The sequence below is a fragment of the Pan troglodytes genome, chromosome 6, assembly GCF_028858775.2.
Source record: "Pan troglodytes isolate AG18354 chromosome 6, NHGRI_mPanTro3-v2.0_pri, whole genome shotgun sequence".
In the NCBI taxonomy this organism is placed as follows: Eukaryota; Metazoa; Chordata; class Mammalia; order Primates; family Hominidae; genus Pan; species Pan troglodytes.
In genome coordinates, this window is record NC_072404.2 from 72491382 (window position 1) to 72515487 (window position 24106).

The 24106-nt window shown below is 42.4% G+C and overlaps 1 long non-coding RNA gene across 1 annotated transcript; it reads left to right on the forward strand.

Moving 5' to 3' along the window:
• Positions 1–12122: 12122 nt before the first annotated feature.
• Positions 12123–14990, forward strand: LOC107976138 (uncharacterized). Its single transcript, XR_008536375.1, has 3 exons — positions 12123–12214; positions 13371–13664; positions 14459–14990. It is a non-coding gene; the product is annotated as an uncharacterized LOC107976138 (long non-coding RNA).
• The last annotated feature ends 9116 nt before the right edge of the window (positions 14991–24106 follow it).

The window sequence follows — 24106 nt, forward strand, 5'->3', positions numbered from 1 at the left end:
CAAGGCTGGTCTGGAACTCCTGACCTCCAGTAATCCACTCACCTCAGCCTCCCAAAGTGTTGGGATTACAGGGGTGAATGCATAAACAGTTATGTAGATAGTTTCTCTTAGTTTAACAAGATAAAAGTAACAGTTAAAACATTTGAAATGGGATAAAATTAATCAAAAATTGATAAAAAATCAATAGCTTTGCATAATTGCCATGCTTTTTGAAATGACCAGATTACTAAAAAGAAGCAAAGACAAGATTTTTGCTTTGCTCAATTATTAAGTTATGGATCTTTTGAAATCTAAAATCCTGGCTAAACAACTTGAAGGGAGAATTCTTCAGGTAGCTTCCTAGGGTTTCCAAGGCAATACAAGAAGAATTTTGATAGGCAGGAAAATGCATGCTACATACAGATATTATTGTTCTCTGATTTGCTTTCACATGTAAAAATTGAAAATTGCAAATCTGGTCTTTAAATTAGCAAAGGATTTATTTTTCAGCAAAACAAATAACTGTAGAAAACTGATGGGGGAACAAATGCCATTAGCTGCCAAAAACAGTATGACCAGATTCAGTAAGTATCTAGTCATGCAAATCACAGCCCAATTAAATTAAGACCCCATAGGTGCATGTGGACAGCATTTCCATGCAATGTGGTGCACCTCCACTGGGCACCTTCTTCTGCCTGCTTACAGAGATACCAATTTCCCCTGAATGACTCAAGGTGAATACTGGGAACTGAGAATTCTGTGTTCAGAGGGATTACTGGGAACATGGTTAACACACTTTTACCATATTATAATAAAATTTGATGTATCCTACTCTGCCTCAGAAAGGCTTTTAGTAAAAGATTGTTTATTTATAGTACTTAACCTGGATTCATGAAAAATTATAATATATTCCAGGTAAGTCAGAGACACTTAAATGTCAACCAAATTTTATAAAACACACTTGAATGAGATAAAAGTCTTCTTAGCTAAAAATTTTTTCAGTAAATGTAGGAAAAAATACAAAACCGGTACTTTGTGTTAAATAACAGTGCTTTGCACACAAGTGCTACTCAAACGAGTGCTCTTCATTGTCATTAAAATGGCAATAGCACCATGTGCTTTCCTGGCACCAGCTGGCTTGTTTTTTATTGGTGTAAAGTGAAGAAGGCATTGAAATAGAGAAGAAAGGTGACAGAAATTGAATACTTGTATAAAATGCAATTTTTAATAAAAAGCATTTGATGTTGTACAGCTACAGGTAAGACTATGAAGTCATGTTCTATTGACAGAATAACTTTATTCACAATATTCTTATTTCAAACGATATTACTTTTTTGGCTATACATTTGCTAGCCTTTGGTGAAATATTACCTGGCGCAATAGAAATCAACAAAATGAATCTTTATTTTACCAGAAGCATTTTACTATGATTCATATGCTTATTTTGCCTAAAATACATTAGCTTTTTATGAAAGACTTATACTTTTCTTTCAGTGATTTCTATATTGCTAAGAAGTGGCTGTCCTGCCAGGAAACTGCTATTCTCAGCTCTACCCACATTGACTAATAGTGAGTGAAAGTGATGTGTGGATAAGAAGCAAATGTGTCTTCTCTGCATCTCTTTTTAAATGTAGTCACTGAAGAAAAAGAATGTGGAAGATAGTAGATAAAATATAATGTGATTCCTGAAAGATCACGAAGAAGTCCTCTTAACCAGAAAGAAAGAAAAAGAAAAGAAAAAGGAAAGAAAAACCACAGGGGATGGTGATGTGAGCAGAAGATATGTTATTTTTCTAAGCCTCTGAAATTTCAGTATACAACCTGCATTGCTTTAACAAATACATAATTCCTTCAGTTTTGATTTTCAGGATATAATTCCATTCCCTGGTGAATCAAAACAGAGAAGAATAGCTTATATGTTAAGGTAAGAGACATAAGGAAGACCCATTACTTTGGACCAACATCTCCTCCACCCCCAATTCCAGGCAATCATCATTCTACTCTCTGCTTTTATGGTTTAAATTTTTTGTACACTCTACATAGAAAATAATATTATGTGGCCGGGCAGGTGGCTGTCACCTGGAATCCCAACACTTTGGGAAACCCAGGCGGGCAGATCACCTGAGGTCAGGAGTTCGAGACCAGCCTGACCAACATGGAGAAACCCTGTTTACTGAAAATGAAGAATTAGCCGGATATAGTGGCGCATGCCTGTAATCCCAGCTACTCTGGAGGCTGAGGCAGGAGAATTGCTTGAATCCGGGAGGTGGAGGTTGCGTTGAGCCAAGATCACGCCGTTGTACTCCAGCCTAGGCAACAAGAGAAAAACTCCATCTCAAAAAGAAAAGAAAAATAATATTAAGTGGGTTCTTTTCTCTGCTGACTTATTTTACTTAGCATAATGTCCTCCAGGTTCATTGATATTGCAAATAACGAGAGTTGCTTCTTTTGAAGGGCAGAATAGCATTTCGTTGTGTAAATATACCACATTTTCTATATTCATTCACCTGTTGATTAACACTTAGGTTTAATCCATACCTTAGGAGTAATTGTGAGGAATCCACTTCCTTTTTTTAATTTGTTTTTGTTTTTATAACTCTCCTTTTATTTTTATTTCTAGAAGTATTTTAATTTAATAATATAACTTATGACTGTTACATATCTTCATTTGAGCTTCATTTGGGACATGAGCTATGTGCCCAGGAGAAATTATTTTACATCCTTGGAGCTTCAATCTACATTATTAATAAAAGATACTATTTTTCCAAGGGCTGTTTTAATTTATACATAGTAGCTATAAGCATTTTTCACTGAAAGGCTCTTCTAAATATAGCAAATATTTAAGAATAAGAATTTATATTTCAAAGATTTTTAATAACTGGGTATATTTTGTCATATTTAGTGTATTCTTTTGAAAAATGCCAAAATAAGAATTTTATTATTTTTCCTGGAATAACAGCCTAAGGGATTCTGCATTGTGGCTTTGCTAATTTTAGCATATGGTTTTGACTGCTACAATTGAAATTAGGTTGAATTTTAAACTCACTATTGTTTAGCTTGTGTGGTTTTTGGTTCATTTGCAGAACCAAATATATTGGACATGAAGTGCGTGGGGTGACTTGGTTTCATTTCTACTCTCTTTTGTTATTACATTTGGAACTTTAGAAATGATTGGGTTCAAATAAGGTTGGTTTTGAATCAAGCAACAGAAAATCCCAGAAATCACTGAGAGAAATAGCTACTGCACAGTGCTTTTCAATGAGATTTATACATGAAACAGAGTTTATTGAAAGTTTGTTGAAATTAGAAACTAATTACCTACAGCATATTAGGCACTTGTCTTAGTTTGTCTATGGCATCCCTAGCTTGGGGAAGCTGACATTACAGAAAAGAATATTGCTGCGGTAATAAGATTTGGAACAAATACTTATGTGTTTGTAAACCTTTGCCTTAATAATCCTTAGATAAATGTCATTCTGACTCAATCCTTTTGGCACAACTGCTTAAAATTCTACAGTCTCCTTCCCACCAAAGTCAACTCATGGAATTTTCAGCTTTTTATGTTTTGATTTTTTTTTAACCCAGTAAGCTTTATAGTTGACATCATTATATTGAGATTCCCCAGGCAATTCCTGAGCCTTAAGAGCTGACCATCTTACCTCATCCTTCTTGTTTCACATTGTCTGTTGCTGGGTCCCTCTCACTCCATATTTGAGCCTTAAATGAGGCCTCAGTTTGGAGGAACCAAAGGAAAGCGTTGCCATATATGTTGGGTTGAGAATCAGGATCCTCTTGAGGAAAAAGACTTTTCATTATTCATAGTACAAGGCTGTATTTTTGAGATGTGGACATGTATCACTCAAATAATTTTATCAGTATGCCAATATGCTCAAAATAAATATCAAGTTCACCAAATGTTTTGCTTTGGACTCCCACAGCACAAAGATCACTATATAAGCATTGACTAGTTTTTTTTGGTGTAGGTTTTTGTTTTTAAGATATTTTCCTACTTTATGCTGATGTCAAGCTACACAAAGCTTACCAAAAGCTTTATTTTACCAAATTTTTTATATCAAAAGTTCAAATACTTAAATATCGAAAGTTAAATTCTGGATTACCATTTTCCATGTGATGTAGTTTGCATTTATTAGTACTACCTTTCAGCTTTTAGTTATGTGGTGCAAGGTTATAAAAATGCCTTCCAGTTGATTTATTTTATTTTTTCTCCCGAGACAGAGTTTTGCTCTTGTTGCCCAGGCTGGAGTGCAATGGCGCAATCTCTGCTTACTGCAACCTCCGCCTCCCAGGTTCAGGTGATTCTCCTGCCTCAGCCTCCTGAGTAGCTGGGATTGCAGGCATGTGCCACCACACCCAGCTAATTTTTGTATTTTTAGTAGAAACCGGGTTTCACCGTGTTGGTCAGGCTGTTCTCAAACTCCTGACCTCAGGCGATCCACCTGCCCTGGCCTCCCAAAGTGCTGGGATTACAGGCATGAGCCACAGCGCCCGGCCGGCCTTCTGGTTGACTTCCTAGGTAACAGCAGAGTCTGTTTTCTCAGACAGTAGCATAAGAATTCTTGATATACCACCTTTAGAGGTACTGAACACAACTGGATATATGTGCTGAAATATAGATTTATCTATAAACTCATTAGAGACTAAGTCATGGCAACCTGTTACAGTTCAATATTTTTGTCTAAATTCTTGTTGAGCCACATCCATCTGTATACGTAATACTGAGTTGCTAACAGCTTCTTTATACTAAGTCATAACTCATTTTACCTTGTAGTTTCATTTGAAACATATAAGCTGTATTATATAACATTCAAAGAAGTAACACAAATTTAATTCAAAGACTATGGAAAGAAGAGTCATACAGGCACACTGACAGTGATTTGGAATCTGGCAGGAGACAATGATTAACAGGTTGAGCAGATTCAACTAGGCCTAAATCCCTGAAACAATACTGAAAGACATTTTTTAATTAAAAATATATTGACACTTTAATAGATCTGTGAAATTTGAAAGAAAATGATTTGTTTACTCATCAATCAATAAAATTTTTGAACACCCCATAAAAAAACAAAATAAAATTAGTCAACTATCCCCAGACTTACTAAAACAAGACTTCAGCATGTTTGAAAACACAAATTATTAATTAAAAATATCCATTTTTAGGCCAGGTGCGGTGGCTCACGCCGGTAATCCCAACACCTTGGGAGGCTGAGGCAGGCGGATCCTGAGATCAGGTGTTCAAGACCAGCCTAACCAACATGGTGAAATCCCGTCTCTACTAAATATACAAAAATTAGCTGGGTGCAGTGGTGCGCCCCTGTAATCTCAGCTACTCAGGAAGAGGAGGCAGGAGAATCACTTGAATCCAGGAGGTGGAGGTTACAGTGAGCCGAGATCATGCCATTGCACTCCATCCTGGGCAAAAAGAGTGAAACCTTGTCTCAAAAAAAAAAAAAAAAAATTAAAAAAAAAAGTTTTTACTACTGTGCCATTTCATAAAATAAGCCTGAATTTGTGGAGTCATTTTTTAAAGAAGCCAATCTTTTCTGAAGGAAGATTTATACATCAAAAACTAGAGATAAAAATGTCATTATATACATCATTTGCTGAACCCTACAGTAATCTGTAAAGTTTGTGTACACCAATCTTACATTACCTAAAACATAACAGTTTTTTATGTTACACTTAACATACAAAAGTTCAAAATATATCTAGACAGGAACTGTGGCTGCCACTTTTAAAAAACAAATGTGGCTGGGCGCGGTGGCTCATGCCTGTTATCCCAGCACTTTGGGAGGCCAAAGCAAGTATATCACCTGAGGTCAGGAGTTCGAGACCAGCCTGGCCAACATGGTGAAACTCTGTCTCTACTAAAAATACAAAAATTAGCTGGATGTGGTGGCAGGCACCTGTAATCCCAGTTACTTGGGAGGCTGATGCAGGAGAATTGCTCAAACCTACAAGGCAGAGGCTGCAGTGACCTGAGATCATGCCACTGCACTCCAGCCTGGGCAGGAGTGAGACTCTGCCTTAAAAAAATTAAAAATATATGAAAAACAAATGTTTGGCCAGATGGGGTGGCTCATGCCTGTAATCCCAACATTTTGGGAGTCCGAGGCAGGTGCATCACCTGAGGTCAGAAGTTTGAGACCAGCCTGGCAAACACGGTGAAAAACCGTCTCTACTAAAAATACAAAAATTTGCCAGGTGTGGTAGCACATGCCTGTAGTTTTCAGCTACTGGACAGGCTGAGGTAGGAGAATTAATTGAACCCAGGAGGCAGAGGTTTCAGTGAGCTGAGATTGCACCACCATACTCCTGCCTGGGTGACAGAGCGAGACTCTGTCTCAAATAATGAAAAACAAATGTTTTAGCACAAAAAGAACAAAATAGTAAGTAAACTAAACTGTGACAGTTTAGATTAAAAACATGATAAATGACTTTTTATTTGCACTTGTGATGAGAATCACCTTTATTCATTTTGGAACACATGGGAAATGCTGCGGTGGTAACTTGCTGGGTGATGACTGGGATGGTATTTACTCTCCCAGGGATGGTGGGATCCAGTGGACCAGAATCATCAGCACCTGACCGTGTTCACTGCTGTCCTTTCTCTCAGTGACTAAGATTCATTTCTCAGACTCCTTCATCAACTCCATTTCTATTGTGCTGTGGAGGGTTTTTCGCTGCTTTAGCATCTGCCTTTGATTTCTTCTAATTTTCTTTGAAATTTTATTTTTCTTGTCTATTTCTGGTGCTGACTTTGCTGTTCCACTTTGAGGAGTTACCGCAGCTTCACCCTCAGCTCCTCCAACAGTCCATCCGTTTGGCTCAAGTTTCTCGGGCAGTTTCTCTGGGTTCTTCTGTTTCTGGCGTCTGAGATTTGTCAGCAGAGCCTGGTTTTCAGGGACCATGGCTAGCTAGCACCTCCTCCCGCCTGCGGGATGGCTCCTGCACTTCTGGTGGGCGCTGGTATCAGTCGCCGCCCAGCCGAGCACAGCAGGAACCACAGCAGCAGCCGGAGCACCCGCACCCAGGGTCGCTCAGCCCCGGGACGCCTCGGCTCCAACCTTGGGTCGAGACCCAGCTCGGTGCACAGAAAGCCAAGGTCAACCAGAGCATTTCCCGCAGCTGGGCGAGCCCTCAGCCTGCGGCCAGTTCCTCCCACCAGCTTCAAGCTGCCACCGCCCCTTTCATCAGAGGGACGCACAGGAAGATGCAGGGGCACAGAGACACCCACCGTGGAAGAGTCCAGGGGAATGAGGAGGAGCGGGGCCTGGCAGCCTTAGGCCCAGGGCATCGCGGCGCCCCTCACACCTGAGCAGAGATCAGCGACTGCCACCTCGGGGAGGACAGAAGGGCCCAGAGTCCTCCAGCCAGCCTCCCTCTCCACCAGAAGAGAGAACTGTTTCCTTAAAAGAAGCACAGAGGGCCGGGCGCGGTGGCTCACGCCTGTAATCCCAGCACTTTGGGAGGCCGAGGCGGGCAGATCGCTAGGTCAGGAGTTCGAGACCAGCCTGACCAACATGGTGAAACCCTGTCTCTACTAAAAATACAAAAATAAATAAATAAATAGCACGGAGGCCGCGCGGTGGCTCATGCCTGTAATCCCAGCACTCTGGGAGGCCGAGGCGGGTGGATCACGCGGTCAGGAGTTCGAGACCAGTCTGGCCAAGATGGTGAAATCCCATCTCTACTAATAATACAAAAGTTAGCCAGACATGGTGGGCGCCTGTAATCCCCGCTACTCGGGAGGGTGAGGCAGAGAATTGCTTAAACCCGGGAGACAAAGCCGAGATAGCACCGCTGCACTCCAGCCTGGATGACAGAGCGAGACCCTGTCTTAAAAAAACAAAAAAAACAAAAACAAAACCAGCACAGAGTAGAACTTGCAGATCTGACCCGGTCAGGTTTTCATTTTTTTTTCTTTTTTTTGCCTTTTCCTCTAAATTATGCTTGCCTTCAGTCAGATTTCATGTTTCATACTCATGTGGCAATTTAAATGTAATTATAATGGTCACAAATTTAGGAACTAAGAGTTTTAATTTACCCAAGAGTGCTACTTTAACATTAAACTTTCAATAGTGCTTTCTGAATCCTATGGTTTATTACCTTCTATTTGAATCTATTAATTAACTATAGTAACTAATAATAATAAAGTCTTGATCTGCATAGCTTGACCGTTTACAAGGTCGTGTATTTATTCATTTAACTGAAAAGTGTGTGTTAGCAGACACGATGTGCCATCCTTTTTGCTAGGCTTAGGAAATAAAATGAAGAAAAAATATTGGTCTCTACTCTCATGAAACTTTCAGTCTGGCTACATAAAACCCTCACACACTCCTGAGAAGTGGATACCTCCGAAGTCTCCTATTAACCTCCTATTCCAATGTAACCACTATCTGAATTTTGTGTTATCATTTACTTTATGCAATTTTATCTATAAACAATATACATTTGCGTGTTGCCTGTTTTGGGGGTTTATATAAAGTCTACCATAAGTTTTCATCTGTGATTTGCTTTTTTTTTTATAATTGTACTTTTCTATTTTTCCATGTTGTCTAGAAACATAGCACATTTTCATAAAGAGGGAAGGGGGACATCTCAAGGTCTCCTGGCAGTGCAGCGAAGGCTGGTGAATTATCATTAAAGAGGCTGAGATTATCATTAAAGAAAAATCTCTGAATTGTGACACTGCACTCCAGCCTGGGTGACAGAGTGAGACTCCATCCCCCCGCCCCCCCGAAAAAGAAACATCTCGAAGCACATTTATAACACCAAATAGCAACAGGATTATCAGGTTTAGGATTCTGAAAGAAGGGGTGTAGATCACTTTATTTCATTTTTTCATTTCTCTTTGCTTTTTCTTTTTTTGAGACGGACTCTTGCCCTGTCACCCAGACTGGAGTGCAATGGCATGACCTCTGCTCACTGCAACCTCTGCCTCCCGGGTTCAAGCTATTCTCATGTCTCAGCCTCCTGAGTAACTGGGATTACAGGTGCTCACCACTATGCCTGCCTGATTTTTGTATATTTAGTAGAGACCAGGCTTTGCCATGTTAGTCAGGTTGGTCTCAAACTCCTGACCTCAGGTGATCCACCCACCTCAGCCTCCTAAAGTGTTGGGATTACAGATGTGAGCCACTGCACCCAGGGCCACAAAGGTGTGGACACCTAGGAGCCAGGGTCATTTTCTGAGGACAATGAGTCATTGAAAGGCACAAGTAGGTGAGGGATGGATTGGGCTGCTGGTTTGAAAGGGCAACATGGAGCTTCCTATGGCACAGGCAGCTTGGGGGCAGAGAGGCCAGTGAGAGGCAGGAGCAGCAGCCCAGGCTGTCACCAAGGAGGGGACAATGTGGTAAAAATGGAGAAATGCACATGGGTCTGAAAGGTTTAGATAAATGTGGATTTCAGCACCTCCTCGCCCACACCCCACTTATCAGCTGTGAACCTGGGGCAAGGCACTCCTTTCTGTGTCTTTATGACTTAGCTGAGGTGACCACTAAGTAGGAAAAGTGCCTGGCTGGTGACACATAATAAGTAGCTGCAAGTGGTAGCTTTCTTCCCTACCCACTTGAAGCAGAAATTGGTGACCAGTTTTTCTCTCTGAGTCGTCCAGCTGGCACCAGAGAAATTCTGAGGCTGCTTCTTCAGACAGGGCCACCAGGATGCCTGGGCAGCATGGCAAATCTGATCCTTAGATCAGTTTGGAAAAGGTGGGGAAGAAGACAGAGCCAGAAAAACTGGGCCAGATGCCTGGATTCCAATCATACCCAGGCCCTGCCCCCTCTGGTTCTGGCTGTGCTGTGCCTGTCTGGGTCCTGAGTCAAGTGACACCTGGTCCCTGCCCTCTGCCCTCAGGAAGGTCCCCATAGACCAGGGAAAACTCACAAATACAGCCACTGGGTAATGCCAGAGAATATGCATGCCAACTCCTAAGGCTGACGAGTTACTAAACACCAATAGCTACGGTGGGAAAGAGATGTCATTGTCACCATCTTAAAGATAAGGAAACAGCAGCTTAGAGAGCGATGTGGCCAGAGTCGTTCAGCCTAGGAGTGACTGAGGCAGGACAGAAGTCATAACTTGTCCAGCTGCAAGGCTTGGGTTTCCAGTCTAGCCCAGAAGATATCACCCTGCCCAGGTTGGGCTGCAACCTCACTCACCTTTGGGACAATAGGCTCTATCTGGAAGAGAAGGCTCTATTTTGAGCAATGAGGAGCCCATGCCAAGCACAGCCACCTGCCCCTGCAGAAATGAGTGGGGCTGGAAGCTTCATGGATTCTAGTTTTTAATGAATATCTCCCCTGAGCCCACACAAGCTTGTGGCTGTTGGTCCCAAGGCATATTGTCCAACCTCCAAATGGAGCAGAGCAATGTTGAAGGAAGCCTGTCTGGTCAGCTCAGCCACTTCTGAGCTCTATAGCTTTGCACAGGCCTTTGCTCCTCACTGTGCCTAAGTTTCCTGCCATAAAATGGGGACATTGATACAAACCACACACACAATGAGGATGAAAAGAGATAATGGGTAAAATGACCTCACCTGCCAGGGAGTCCATGCTCAGAGAACTCTCATGCTCTTGGGTGGAATATTTCCTCAGAGACATAGAGCTTGGAGGTCAGGGACACGGGGCCTGCCACTGACCTGCTCTGTGACTCTGAGACAGTTGCTTCCCCTCTCTGAGCTCAGATCCACACTGAACAGGCTGCTCTGACCTGTGCCCCTGGGCTGGGAAGGGAATTCGTCCTCCCCAGTTTGTCAGGGAACCCTTGGCCATGGCTGAGGGCAATCTGGCCCCAGTGTCCTGGCTTACTGGAACAGCAGGAAAAGGCAAACACAAAACCCAGACCGCAGCTGACCAGGGAACCCACTCTCCTTGACCCACAAGGATTTGTTGTGATCCAGCCAGCCTGTGACTCTGTCCACATGCTGCTCCTCTGCAGGGATGCTGCTGTTCACTCCTACTCTACTGAGACACGCAGATGTCCTTGAATGAAATAATTCTCTCTCTCTCTCACACACACACACACACACACACACACACACACACACCCTAACTCTTCCTCCAGGCTCGCAAGTCAGCTGTCCACAAAAACTGCCTTCAGCGGCCCCTTAGCCTGTGAGCTGCCCTCATTCCCCCTCACAGCCCTGAGTGAGGATGCGCAGCCTCCTTGGGCAGGAGGAGGCAGCTTCTGGGAGGTTGGGTCTCACAGCTCCAGTGCCCCCTGCTGGGCCTCTAGCCGGCTCAGGCAGTGACCCTGGGTAGGGAGCACCTCAGTGCTCCTCATAATTGCAGAGGATGGCCTCACCAGTCAGGGGGTCCTGGAGGGCCTCGGGGGGCTTGGTCTCTGCCAGCAAAAGACGCTGGTCACATCTAGGCAGCAGGAGGCAAACACTGAGTCAGCTGACTTGCCTGACTTTAACCCTCAGGTTTTTTTTAAAAATTAAAATACAGGTGCAGGGGCTTGGGCTCGGGACTCCTGGACCCACGTGGGGCTGAGCGTGGATGGTGTTTGGTGTCTGGCTTCACTCCCAAACCGCACCCGGAGGGTTTGCGGGGCGGAGGGGCCTCAGGGCGACGGTTCCCCAACAGACCCAAGCTGCTCCGGTCAGCAGCAGCCCCGCCGCTCTCCCACCTAACGGGGACCCCCAGCCCCGCCAGCCGCATCGCTCTGTCCCTCTCATGTCAGGCAAGCCAGTTCCGGACCGCGTGGCACCAGGAGTCGCCAGGAGCCGGGGCGACCCAGAGGTCTCCAGCGACCTGGCGTCCGGCGAGGACACAGCCCCCAGGAGGGGTTAGACCACGGGAGCCGGAGCCCGAGTCCCAGGGCCGCCGAGCCAGTTTAGAGTGGTCTCCAGGCCCTAGTGGGAAGGGGCTCCGCGCTTCTGGGCGTCCACAGGAGCTGCATGGCCCTGCCCGCTGACGCCCGGTCCGGACGCTCCACACCGTGTGTGGGGGCGGAGGGGACGCGGTGGGTGCGGCCTGGGCGCGGGTGAGCTAGAGCCTGGAGACCGCCGGGAGCCCGACTTCCTGGCGCTTTGCCCGTTGGGGAGCGGAGCCAAGGAACAGCGCCAGCCTCTCTCCACAAGCCAGGGACCCTACAACCCACCGCCGCAGGTGAGCCCCGCCCGGGCGCCCCCTCCCCCACCACGCCTGGATCCCTGCCGGGCTCCCGGAGCGGAGACTGTGCCTTCTGCAACAGGGCTGTGCTCCAGGTGGGAGAAACATCCTTTGCTCCCTGCTTTGGGGTCCTTGGGCTCCTTGTAGGGTCTAGTAATGGTAAAGCTTCTTACTCTGGCTGGAAAGGTACAATTTTTCAGATCCCCTATGCTTCAGCTCAAAAAGCAGAGCTTATAGCTGTAATTGAGGTATTGGCTGCTTTTAATATGCCTATTAATGTGATTTCTGATTCTTCATACGTGGTTTATTCCACACAATTAATTGAAAATGCTCAGTTACGATTTCATACAGATGAACAACTGATGACTTTATTTACCCAATTGCAAATAGCAGGAGTAGAATGCACCCTTTTTATATCACTCCCATTAGGGCTCATACACCTCTTCCAGGACCTTTAACTGGAGGGAATCAAATGGCTGATCGCCTAGTTGCTACTGCAATATCTAATGCTAGACACTTTCACAATTTAACCCATGTTAATGCCTCTGGTCTCAAACGCAGATACAGCATTACCTGGAAAGAAGCTAAAGCTATTACCCAGTGATGCCCAATTTGCCAAATGGTGCATTCCTCATCTTTTACAGGAGGAGTTAATCCTCAAGGATTGGAACCTAATTCTCTTTAGCAAATGGATGTCACACGTGTTCCCTCGTTTGGGAGACTAGCTTATGTACATGTATGTGTGGACACCTTTTCCCACTTTGGGCTACATGCCAATTAGGAGAGTCTTCTGCCTGTGTTAAATGTCACCTTTTGCAATGTTTTGAGGTGATGGGCATTCCAGCTTCTATTAAAACAGATAATGCCCCAGGCTGTACTAGCCAAGCTCTAGCTACATTTTTCTCTATGTGGAATATTAAACACATTACTGGTATCCCATATAATTCTCAAGGACAAGCCATAGTAGAAAGAATGAATCTGTCCCTGAAACAGCAGTAGCAAAAACAAAGGGGGCGGGGGGAAACAGAGACTATGGGACACTGCATATACAATTGAATCTAGCATTATTGACTTTAAATTTTTTGAGCCTGCCTAAGGGCCAGATGCTATCAGCAGCTGAACAGCATCTACAGAAACCAGCTGCAAAGACAGAAACAGAACAACTGGTTTGGTGGAGAGATCTGATAACAAAAAGTTGGGAAATAGGTAAAATAATAACTTGGGGTAGAGATTATGCTTGTGTTTCTCCAGGCCAGAACCAGCAGCTGATTTAGATACCATCAAGACACCTAAAACCTTATCATGAGCCAGATGCTGTGGAAGAGATTCTGGGAGAATCCTGAGGACCCCCCAGTTGCAGCCATGTCAAGACTGATGCTGAGGAGGACCCCAACTGTCACGAGCAACACCCGTCAAACACAGCCACCTACTTGGGGAAAGATCAAGAAGCTGTCACAGATGGTGGAAGAAAACCTGAGGAAAGCGGGACAACCAGTCACAATGAGTAATTTAATGATAGCTATGAGAGCGGTGATCACCATTGCTGTGAGTATTCCTTCAGCAAGCGCTGACACAGAGAACAATTATACTTATTGGGCATATCTATCAATCTTGGCTGGCAATAATGCCTGGATGTAATCACTCTATGACCCAGTTACACATGCTTTCTGATCTCCATATTTACCATAATGAATCTGCTCCTATAATTAAGGCATACCACCCTCAAAAACCTATTTGTAAACAGAATTGAACCTGGCCAGAAAAAATGAATGTACTTGTTTGGGAAGATTGCATTGCAGAACAGGCAGAGGTGCTACGCAATGATTCCTATAGAATCATTATTGATCGGTCTCCTAAGGGGATGTTTAGCTTGAATTGTACCTCTGAGTCTGTGTGCCATGGCCACACTATGTTCAGCTGGTCAGAACAAAACAGTCAGATGGTAGAAATGGTAAGAAGTATGGCAAGAGTTCTTATTATCTGGAAACATGGCGGTATAGTGGCACCTCAACCTCAAAAGATATGACCCACTGTAGGAGATTAACAAAAGGATTTGTGGAAACTATTAATGGCTCTTAATAAGATCAAAATTTGGGAATGAATAAAAAAGCATCTAGAAGGACACTCTACAAACTGGTTTTTGGATATTGCAAAGTTAAAAGAACAAATATTTAAAGCATCCCAGGCACATCTGACCTTAATACCAGGAACTGGAGTGCTTGAAGGAGCTGCAGACGGATTAGCAGCCAGTAACCCATTAAAATGGATGAAAACACTTGGAAGCTCTGTGATTTCAATGATGATTGTGTTATTAATCTGTGTTGTTTGTCTTTGTGTAGTCTGCAGATGCAGATCCTGACTCCTGCGAGAAGTAGCTCACCGTGATAAAGCTGCCTTTGCTTTTATTGCCCTGCAAAAACAAGAAGGGGGACATGCTGGGGAATAGGCCCCCAAATCTGGACATAAACTGGCCCCAAAACTGGCCATAAACAAAATCTCTGCAGCGCTGTGACATGTTCATGGTGGCCATAACGCCCTTGCTGGAAGATTGTGGGTTTACCGGAATGAGGGCGAGGAACACCTGGCCTATCCAGGACGGAAAACCACTTATAGGTATTCCTAAACCACAAACAATAGTATGAGCAACCTATGCCTTAAGGACATGTTCCTGCTGCAGATAACTAGCCAGAGCCCATCCCTTTGTTTCGGCCCATCCTTTTGTTTCCTGTAAGGAGTGCTTTTAGTTAATCTATAATCTATACAAACAATACTTATCACTGGCTTGCTGTCAATAAATATGTGGGTAAATCTCTGCTCATGGCTCTCAGCTCTGAAGGCTGTGAGTCCCCTGATTTCCCACTCCACATGCTATATTTCTGTGTGTCTTTAATTCCTCTAGTGCTGCTGGGTTAGGGTCTCCACGACTGAGCTGGGCTTGGCAAACATAACTCTTTCTGGGTACTTCCTGTTGGAAAGGAGTGCTGTGGGCCAGGCGCGGTGGCTCACGACTGTAATTTCAGCACTTTAGGAGGCCAAGGTGGGTGGATAATGAGGTCAGGAGTTCAAGACCAGCCAACATGGTGAAACCCAATCTCTACTAAAAATACAAAAATTAGCCAGGCGTGGTGGCATCTGCCTGTATTCCCAGCTACTCAGGAAGCTGAGGCAGAAGAATTGCTTGAACCTGGGAGGCAGAGGTTGCAGTGAGCCGAGATCATGCCATTGCACTCCAGCCTGTGTGACAGAGCAAGACTCCATCTCAAAAAACAAAAAAAGACAGAAAAAATGAAAAGAAAGAAAAGGAGTGCTGTGGCAGGGGGACAGCAGTTGGGGCTCCTTCTGAGGTTGATCTAAGGGTTCTCAAAAGAATGGTGTGTCCATGTGTGGCTCTGTTCATAGCACCATTTAAGGTTTAATTGTTTCTAGGTGAAAAGAGAGAAATTTTTCAAGAAGGCTTGAAATATAGGGTTAGAATATGAGTATTTAGCTTACCATTGTTAGTAGAGATCCTATAGACCATAACTGTGACAGCAGAGTTTGTTAGCTGTTAGCTGCACCAATGGATTGTAATACCAGTTTGCCTCCACTAGATGTTGCTGTACATTGCCAGAAATGTTAATATGAAAGTAACATTTGTTTTGAGAAAACATACATTTCCCCCATGACTTGCCATTAGGGAATACTATTAGGTTTAGGCCATCTTTTATAACTTACAATATCATTGGGAGAATACGTTATTGGGTGGCTAAAATAACTTTAGTGTTGATCTTAGCAATTTCTTTCCTTTAATTATTAAATTCCTTCATGACAGGCCCTCTTACAAGATTCTTAAAATTTCTGACTTGTCCTAAACATCCTTCCTTTAAACAGCCAGTCATTTCCTTTCAGGACAAGAATTTATCATACAAGATATTTTCTTATATAAAATCTTTTTATAACCTTCTTTCCATAGCTTAGAGTGCACCATAGTACTAATCTTTAATACAAAGTCCTATCAAACTTAACGATAGTAAAACTTCCATGCTTACTTCCTATCCATAACTCTTACTCCTGCTATAAGCAAAACAAACTTGACTAAATCTTTTCTGCAACTGCTAATCCTTTTACAAAGATAATAATTAGGCAAATTGTTTCAGCAATTAGAATTTTACAACCAGAATTCCACATTGTGGGTGCCACAGTGTACAGTTCTATTGCAAATAATAGCGTGAATATAACAATTCCTGCAAAAGTGGTGTAGTAAATAGTTTCTGTTTAAAACTTTACTTGCCAAGCTATAACATTTTCCTTTGGGAATTTATGAAGTTACAAATGCAATTCTATGTATAATTGAAATTTCTGGCAAATACGCATTAAAAAGAAGGTCTAATATTTGGCGGTGAATTTTGAGAGGAAATGTAGAATTTTTTTAAAGTATCTGGTGAGGTAGATGGGATTGAGTAAGATGAGTAGCTCTCACTCAGTTACTTATCTTTTATGATTTTCAGGTTAAGATCTTCTATTTCTCCACACTGATATTCAGGACATTCCTCTGGGCTGTCAGAGGTTGCTCCCTCAGCTCTTCAGGCTTTGACTTGAGTGTGATGCATTCAGAATTTGATACCTGTAACTTTTACTGCCAAGGGGCTTGAAAGAAAATCAGTGTAGGGCTCTTCCCAGTTTGAGTTTAGGAAAGGAGAGAGTTTTCACTAATGCCAAATCTCGAGTTAAACAAAGGTGTTCCTATTTCCTGGGGTTGGGCTTCTGCCAGTTGTGTCAATTCCTGTTGGAAGTGAGCTAGAGAGGTTACATGCTTAACCAACTTAGAGGTTTTCTGCCTGAAAAGAATCTCTGAACACAATGATAAGATTTATCCTTTCCTAAGTGAAAAACTTGTTGAAGGATTTTAAGGACTTTCCATTGGCTTGAGGCTGGCAAATGGAGTTTGCCATCCTCTGTCCTCTGACTGTAGCCATCCTGAGAGATGAAAATATACCCTCAAGAAGCGGCCCATTCTATTTCCACAGAGAAATACTGAGGTTTATTTTCTCTTATGGAGCCTTCCTATATTCGAAGGGCTTGAAGTGTGTTAATTCTTTGAGGCTTCCTCACCTTTGACTTAGCTGTCTGATCAGATAACCTGTCTCCTTTGGCTACTTCATCTGTTCTCTTTTGATGTTCCTTACAATGTGTCCCTGCCATTTTTCATGGAAGGAAAACTGAGGATAATAACCAGTTAATTTCTGGTGATATTTTATAGGAGAAGCATTAGTGGTAAGATTTCTTTCTGCTTTTTATTATAAATTGTATTTCATACAGGTATTCAATTTATATCACCCTCCTTCATTATTTTAATATAAAGCCTTCTGCACTTTATATCAGTGGAAAACAGGCCACCTGGTGCCAGGAAAGCACGTGGATTGCCATTTTAATGATGATGATGAAGAGCACGTGTTTGGTGGTACTCACGTGCCAAACACTGTTATTTGGCTCAAAGTACCAGTTTTTTATTCTTCTCTAAATGTAGTGATAAAATAAAATAAAATTCTTAGTTAAGAAGACTTTATCTCATTCAAGTATGTATTATGAAATTTTATTGACACTTAAGTGTCTCTGACTTACCTAGAATATTGAAATTTTTCATGAATTCAATTTGAGCACTGTAAAGAAACTTTTTTTTACTAAAAGCCTTTGTGAGGCAGAATAAGATTTATGAAATGTCTTTATAATATGGAAAAATGTGTTAATGATGTTTGTAGTAATCCCTCTGAACACAGCATTCTCAATTCTCGGTATTCACCCTGAGTTACTCAGGGGAAATTGGTATCTCTGTAAACAGGCAGAAGAAAGTGCAGAGTGAAGGTGCACAACATAGCACAGAAATGTTTTCCACATGCACCTATTAGGGTCTTAATGTAATGGACTGTTATTTGCGTGGCTACATACTTACTGAATCTAGTCATGCTATTTTTCTGGCAGCTAAAGGCATCTGTTACCCATTAATTTTATATAATTATTTTCTTGGCGGAAAAATTAATCCTTTTTAAATTTACTGTAAATTAAGAGATTAGATTTGTAATCTTCAATTTTTTAATGTTAAAGCAAATCAGAGAAAAGCCATGTGTGTATATTGTATGCATTTTCCTACCTATCGAAATTCTTGTACTGCCCTGAAATATCAAGGACTTAATAACGGAGCAAATCCTAAATCTGGTCTTTGCTTCTTGTTAGTAATCTGTCCATTTCAAAAATCATGGCAATTATGCTAAGCCATTGAAAAGATGTGGTTTTGACTAATTTTATCCGATTTTAAATGTTTTGTTACTTTTATTATGTTAATCTAAGAGCAAATATCCACATAACTGTTCATGCTTTCAAGAAATACTCATATTATGGACAGATGCGGTGGCTCATATCTGTAATCCCAGCACTTTGGGAGGCTGAGGTGGGTGGATTACTTGAGGTCAGGAGTTCGAGACAAGCCTGGCAAACATGATGAAACCTCATCTCTACTAAAAATACAAAAATTAACCAGGCGTGGTGGTGCATGCCTGTAGTCCCAGCTACTCTGGAGGCTGAGGGAGGAGAAGGGCTTGAATCTGGGAAGTTGAGGTTGCAGTGAGCTGAGATCACACCACTGCACTTCAGTCTGGGTGATGGAGTGAGACTCTGTCTCCAAAAAAAAAAAAAAAAAGAAATATATATGTTGGATTACAGTATAGTAGAATCCTCTAAAATTAGCAGAAGTTCATTATTAAATTTATTGTTTTCAAAATTTTTCAATTGTGAAAATGAAAAATTTGGTATGCTTTTTCATGATAATTTTAATTCTAGGAGAGTACCTAGGATAATGTAAAACAGGGTCATCAGAATGGTGCAGACATGCTGATTTAATTAGAATGAGTTCAGCCTTTTTGGTAGACTATTGGTATCCCAGAGGCTGACCATTCACTACAGCTTACTAAATGTTGCCTCATAAGGCTGATACAAGAGTGCTTGGGAAGGGAAGAGCATAGTCCGTTTAAATAATATGGAAGTGGGGAAGGGAACTGCTGGGTAGAGGAGGGCGCTGTCACTGGCCAGGGCTCCACCCCCACGGACCTAAGTGAGGACAGGCACTTCTGCCCTTGTGCCCAAATGTATTTTCCAGGACCACCCTGGCCCACCATGCCCCCATCCTGGGCCTATAAAAACCCGGGACTCTAGCAAGGCAGAGACACAAGTGACCAGACGTGGAGAGGAGCACATCGGTAGAGGAAGATGCAAGTGGCTGGTCCTCAAGAGGACGTCGAGAGGAGCACGCTGGCAGAAGAGCACACCCGCAGGCACCAGCACACCAGCAGGCTATCAACTGGTAGGACTAGGCTGAGTTTGGTCCGGGCAGTCGGAGGAGAGCCAGGGCCACCAAGCGGCCCAACTCCAGGGAAAGAACATCTCCCTTCTGCCTCCCCCATTGGCTGAGAGCTATGCCACTCAATAAAACTTTACACTCATTCTCCAAGCCCACGTGTGATCCGATTATTCTGGTACACCAAGGCAAGAAACCACAGGATACAGAAATCCCCCTGTCCTGGTGATAAGGAAGGGGGTCTAATTGAGCTGGTTAATACGAGCTGCCTATAGACGGCAAACTAAGAGAGCGCCCTGTAACACATGCCCACTGGGGCTTCAGGAACTGTAAACATTTACCCCTAGACACTGCCATGGGGTCGGTCTGCCTGTCTGTATGCTTCCCTAGTGCAGTGGAGCACCAAAGAAGTGAACCACACCCGCATCACACACTCTGTGAGGGGAACAAGGGAACCTTTCCCGTTTCAATGCCAGTGGGCTCTTTCAACCAGACTGCCTTTTTCCTCTCATTGATGTGGTTGTGTTGTGGTCTCCTCTGTTTATCTTAAGCTATCTCAGATAAGGTGATTATTTATTGCATGACTAAGACCCCCCTTTTTTTCCTCTGCAATGGGATTCTCCTTGTCCTCCCTACTGGAAGCAACATGTGGGAGGCAGAAATGATGACAATATACAAATATATTTCCTGCCATGTGGCCTCCATAAGCAGCTTACAGCATGGCCCATGTAGAAGTCACTTATTTCCAGGCCACCTGGGATGTTTTTCTATCATGTGTCCCTTTCTCTTAAAAGCACCTCTGATTCAGTTTAGCCCAATCAGGATAATCTCCCTTTTGATGAACACAAAAGCAACACATTAACAACCTAATTTTATGAATGATTTTCCAACACAGTCACACATTCTTTTGCAATCAAGGAAAAAGGATTCCACAGCAGGTGTGCAACAGACTGGCAATCCTGGGGAATATCTTAAAATTTTGCCTACCCACCTGAATAGACCTTTAAAATCATCTTTTAGTTGCTTTTGTTAGCAAAGCAAACAAAGATATCATCTGCAAATAATAATTAACTACTTTCCAATTTTATTCATTAAAATATTAACTAACATTTTTTCTGGCTTATTTCTTATGTACCATTTGATACATTCACAAACACGCAGAACAATGAAAATGTATCTAATTATTCAATTTTTGTTAATTTGTATTAAAAGTGAGTGTTAATTGTTTCCTTTCTGGTTAAAGAGGGTTTTTATTGTTGTACTCAGAAGTGCTATCTCTGGAGACATATTTGCCTGTGTTTTAATATTCTACTATTATGAGCAAGTCATTTCTACCCATAGCTCTGGTTCTTTCTCTGCAAAATAAGGATAAGTGTAATGCCTATGTTATCCAGTTACTGTGAGAATTAAATTTATTAACACATAAGTAGTATTATGGTTAGTGCTCAGTACAAATTAGCTATTAAGATATGTGTATACTGAATTACATTAACATGTTCTTTAACACAGAAATATCCTTCCATAACATGAGTTTTTCAATAAATAAATATATATATATATATATTTTTTTTTGAGATGGAGTTTCACTCTTGTTGCCCAGGCTAGAGTGCAATGGCACCATCTCGGCTCACTGCAACCTCCACCTCCTGGGTTCAAGCAATTCTCCTGCCTCAGCCTCCCAAGTCACTGGGGTTACGGGCACCTGCCACCACACCCAGCTAATTTTTGTTATTTTTAGTAGATAGGGTTTCGCCATGTTGGCCATACTGGTCTTGAACTCCTGACCTCAGGCGATGCACCCCCCTCGGCCTCCCAAAGTGCTGGGATTACAGGTGTGAGCCACCACACCTGGCCTTTTAAATTCATTTTTTTAAAAAAATATTGGATACACAATGGAATATTGTTCAGCCTTTAAAAAGGGGTAAATCCTATCATTTGAAACAATATAGATGAATTTAGAAGACATTATGCTAGATGGAATAACCGTGGCACAGAAAGACAAATACTGCAAGAATAAAGTTTAACTCAAAAAAGTAGAAAGTGGAATAATCTTTACCAGAGGCTGGGTGTGGTGGGAAGAAAACAGAGAGTTGTTGATCAAAGAATGCAAAGTTTCACATAGACAGGGTAAATATGTTTTGATATCTATTGCAAAGCAGGGTGACTACAATAAACAATAATTACTGTATATTTTAAAATAACTAAGAGTAAATTTCAAGTGTCTCACCACAAAAATGATAGGTGAGTTCATGTGTTATTTAACTCAACATAATCATATTATGTACATATATTCAAACATCACATTGTACCTCATAATGTATATAACTCTTATTTGCCAATAAAAATATTAATAGTTTTTTAAAAAAGGATAGTATCATAAACATTCGACTACTATTACAGCCCCGGACTGACTAGAATAAACATGAGTTACAAATCACTGATGTGGCCACCTTGTTTTCAGGCTTAATATTGATCATGATCTAACGGAATCAACAAATAAGAGCTAATAAATTTCCTGTACACTTGTTATGTGCTGGGCAAACTTTGGGTACCTTTATTTGTACTAATTGCTTTAATTTTACCAAAACCCTAGGATTTAGGCAGTATGATCCTCACTGTACGGATGAAGAGTCAAGCACAGAGAGGTCAAGAAACTGTATTCATATCGTACAGCCCATAAATGGCAGAACTGGAATGCAATCAGGAACCACCTGATTCTAAGTTTCAATCTTAACCATATGCCCAACACCCTCTCATCCAATTATTATTCCTGATCTAACATTTTGGCTTTTAATTTTCTAATTTAGTAGAAATAAAGAGGAATTTTAAAATCAGTTTTTTGACAAAAATAGCAGACAGGAGGCAGAAATAGATTGCAGCTCCCACTCAGAGCAGTGTGTGGAAACTCGCATCATGAACTTTTGCTTCAGAACTACTGCAGGAATGAACCAGGAAAGCTGAGAGAACCCACAGACTTTCTGAAGGAAGCAAATTTCTCCTGCAGGATCTCAGAGACAGCCCAAATACTATGAGTGCCCAAGATGTGAAAGTGGGAAAAAGGAAGCATCTGCTCTCATACACACACCCTCACTTGGGAACCTGAAAGTCTAGATCATGGGATAAGGACCTGACCTTACCTCAAGCTGAGTCAATTTAGAGAGATGAGCTAAATACAGAGGTAGAGGAAGCAGAAGAAGCCCTGTGGGCTCTCTGGGTCTTCAGGAAAGCTTTTAAAGACTTGTTTCAAAGGTGTCCTTGGAGAGGGCTGTCAAGGGAAGTGGGAAAAGACCACAGGGAGAAGGAAACTTCCAGCTGAACTTTCTAACAATTCTAACCAAACATGAATTCACCTGGCCAGAATTTGCAGGAGGGCATGAATCAGGTGTGCAGACTGCAAAGTCAGCAGGCACAAAAGGCCTGCTCGCTTTTGCAGCTAGGAGGCTGGTAGCCTTGGGCAAGTTCTCAGCCCTGCTCACCCACTGCCTGAAAGAAAACTCGGTGCTCTTGGTGCAGAGCATGGTGGGAGTGAGTCTGGTCTTTCAGGTTGTGTGGGAGCTGGGTGAGGACTGTAACTGCTGGCTTTCCCCACATCCCTGACAACCTTCATGACAGCAGGGGCAGCCATAATCCTCCTGGGAAAATAACTCCATTGACCTGGGAACAATGCCACCATTTCCTGCAGCAGCTGCAGCAAGCCCCGCCCAAAGAGAGTCTAAGCTCAGATATGCCTAACCATCCCCCACCTGATGGTCCCTCCCTACCTACTCTGGTAGCTGAAGAGAAATAGCTTATACTCTTGGCAGTCTTAGGGCCCCACTCACCACCTGATCCTCCCTATACTACCACAGCCATGCTCCCTTGAAAGCACCTCCTCCTGGCAGGTGGCCAACCAGCACAAAAATAGTGCATTAAACAACCAAACCTAAGTACCCTCAAGAAGTCCATTTCACCACCTGCCACCTCTACTGAAGCAGGTGCTAATATCCACATCTGAGAGACCTGAAGACAATTTACATCACAGGACTCTGTGCAGACAACCCCCACTACCAGCCCAGAGCTTGGTAGACTTGCTTGGGGGCTAGATCCAGAAGAGAAATAACAATCACTACAGCTCAGCTCTCAGGAAGCCACATCCCTAGGAAAAGGGGGAGAGTATTACATCAAGGGAATACCCCATGGGACAAAATAATCTGAACAAACAGCCTTGAACCTTAGAACTTCCCTCTAACATAGCCTACCCAAATGAGAAGGAACCAGAAAAACAATTCTGGTAATATGACAAAACAAGGTTCTTTAATATGCCCCCAAAATTATGCTAGCTCACCAGCAATGGATCCAAACCAAGAAGAAATCTCTGATTTATCTGAGAAAGAATTCAGAAGTTCAGTTATTAAACTAATCAAGGAGGCACCAGAGAAAATGAAGTCCAATTTAAGGAAATCAGAAAACATACAAAAGTGAGGGAAGAAATCTTCAGTCAAATAGATAGCATAAATAAAAAACAATCACAACTTCAAGAAATAAGGAACTCACTTAGAGAAATGCAAAATGTTCTGGAAAGTCTCAGCAATAGAATCAAGCAAGTAGAAGAATGAACTTCTGAGCTCAAAGACAAGGTTTTTGGATTAACCCAATCCAACAATGACAAAGAAAAAAGAAT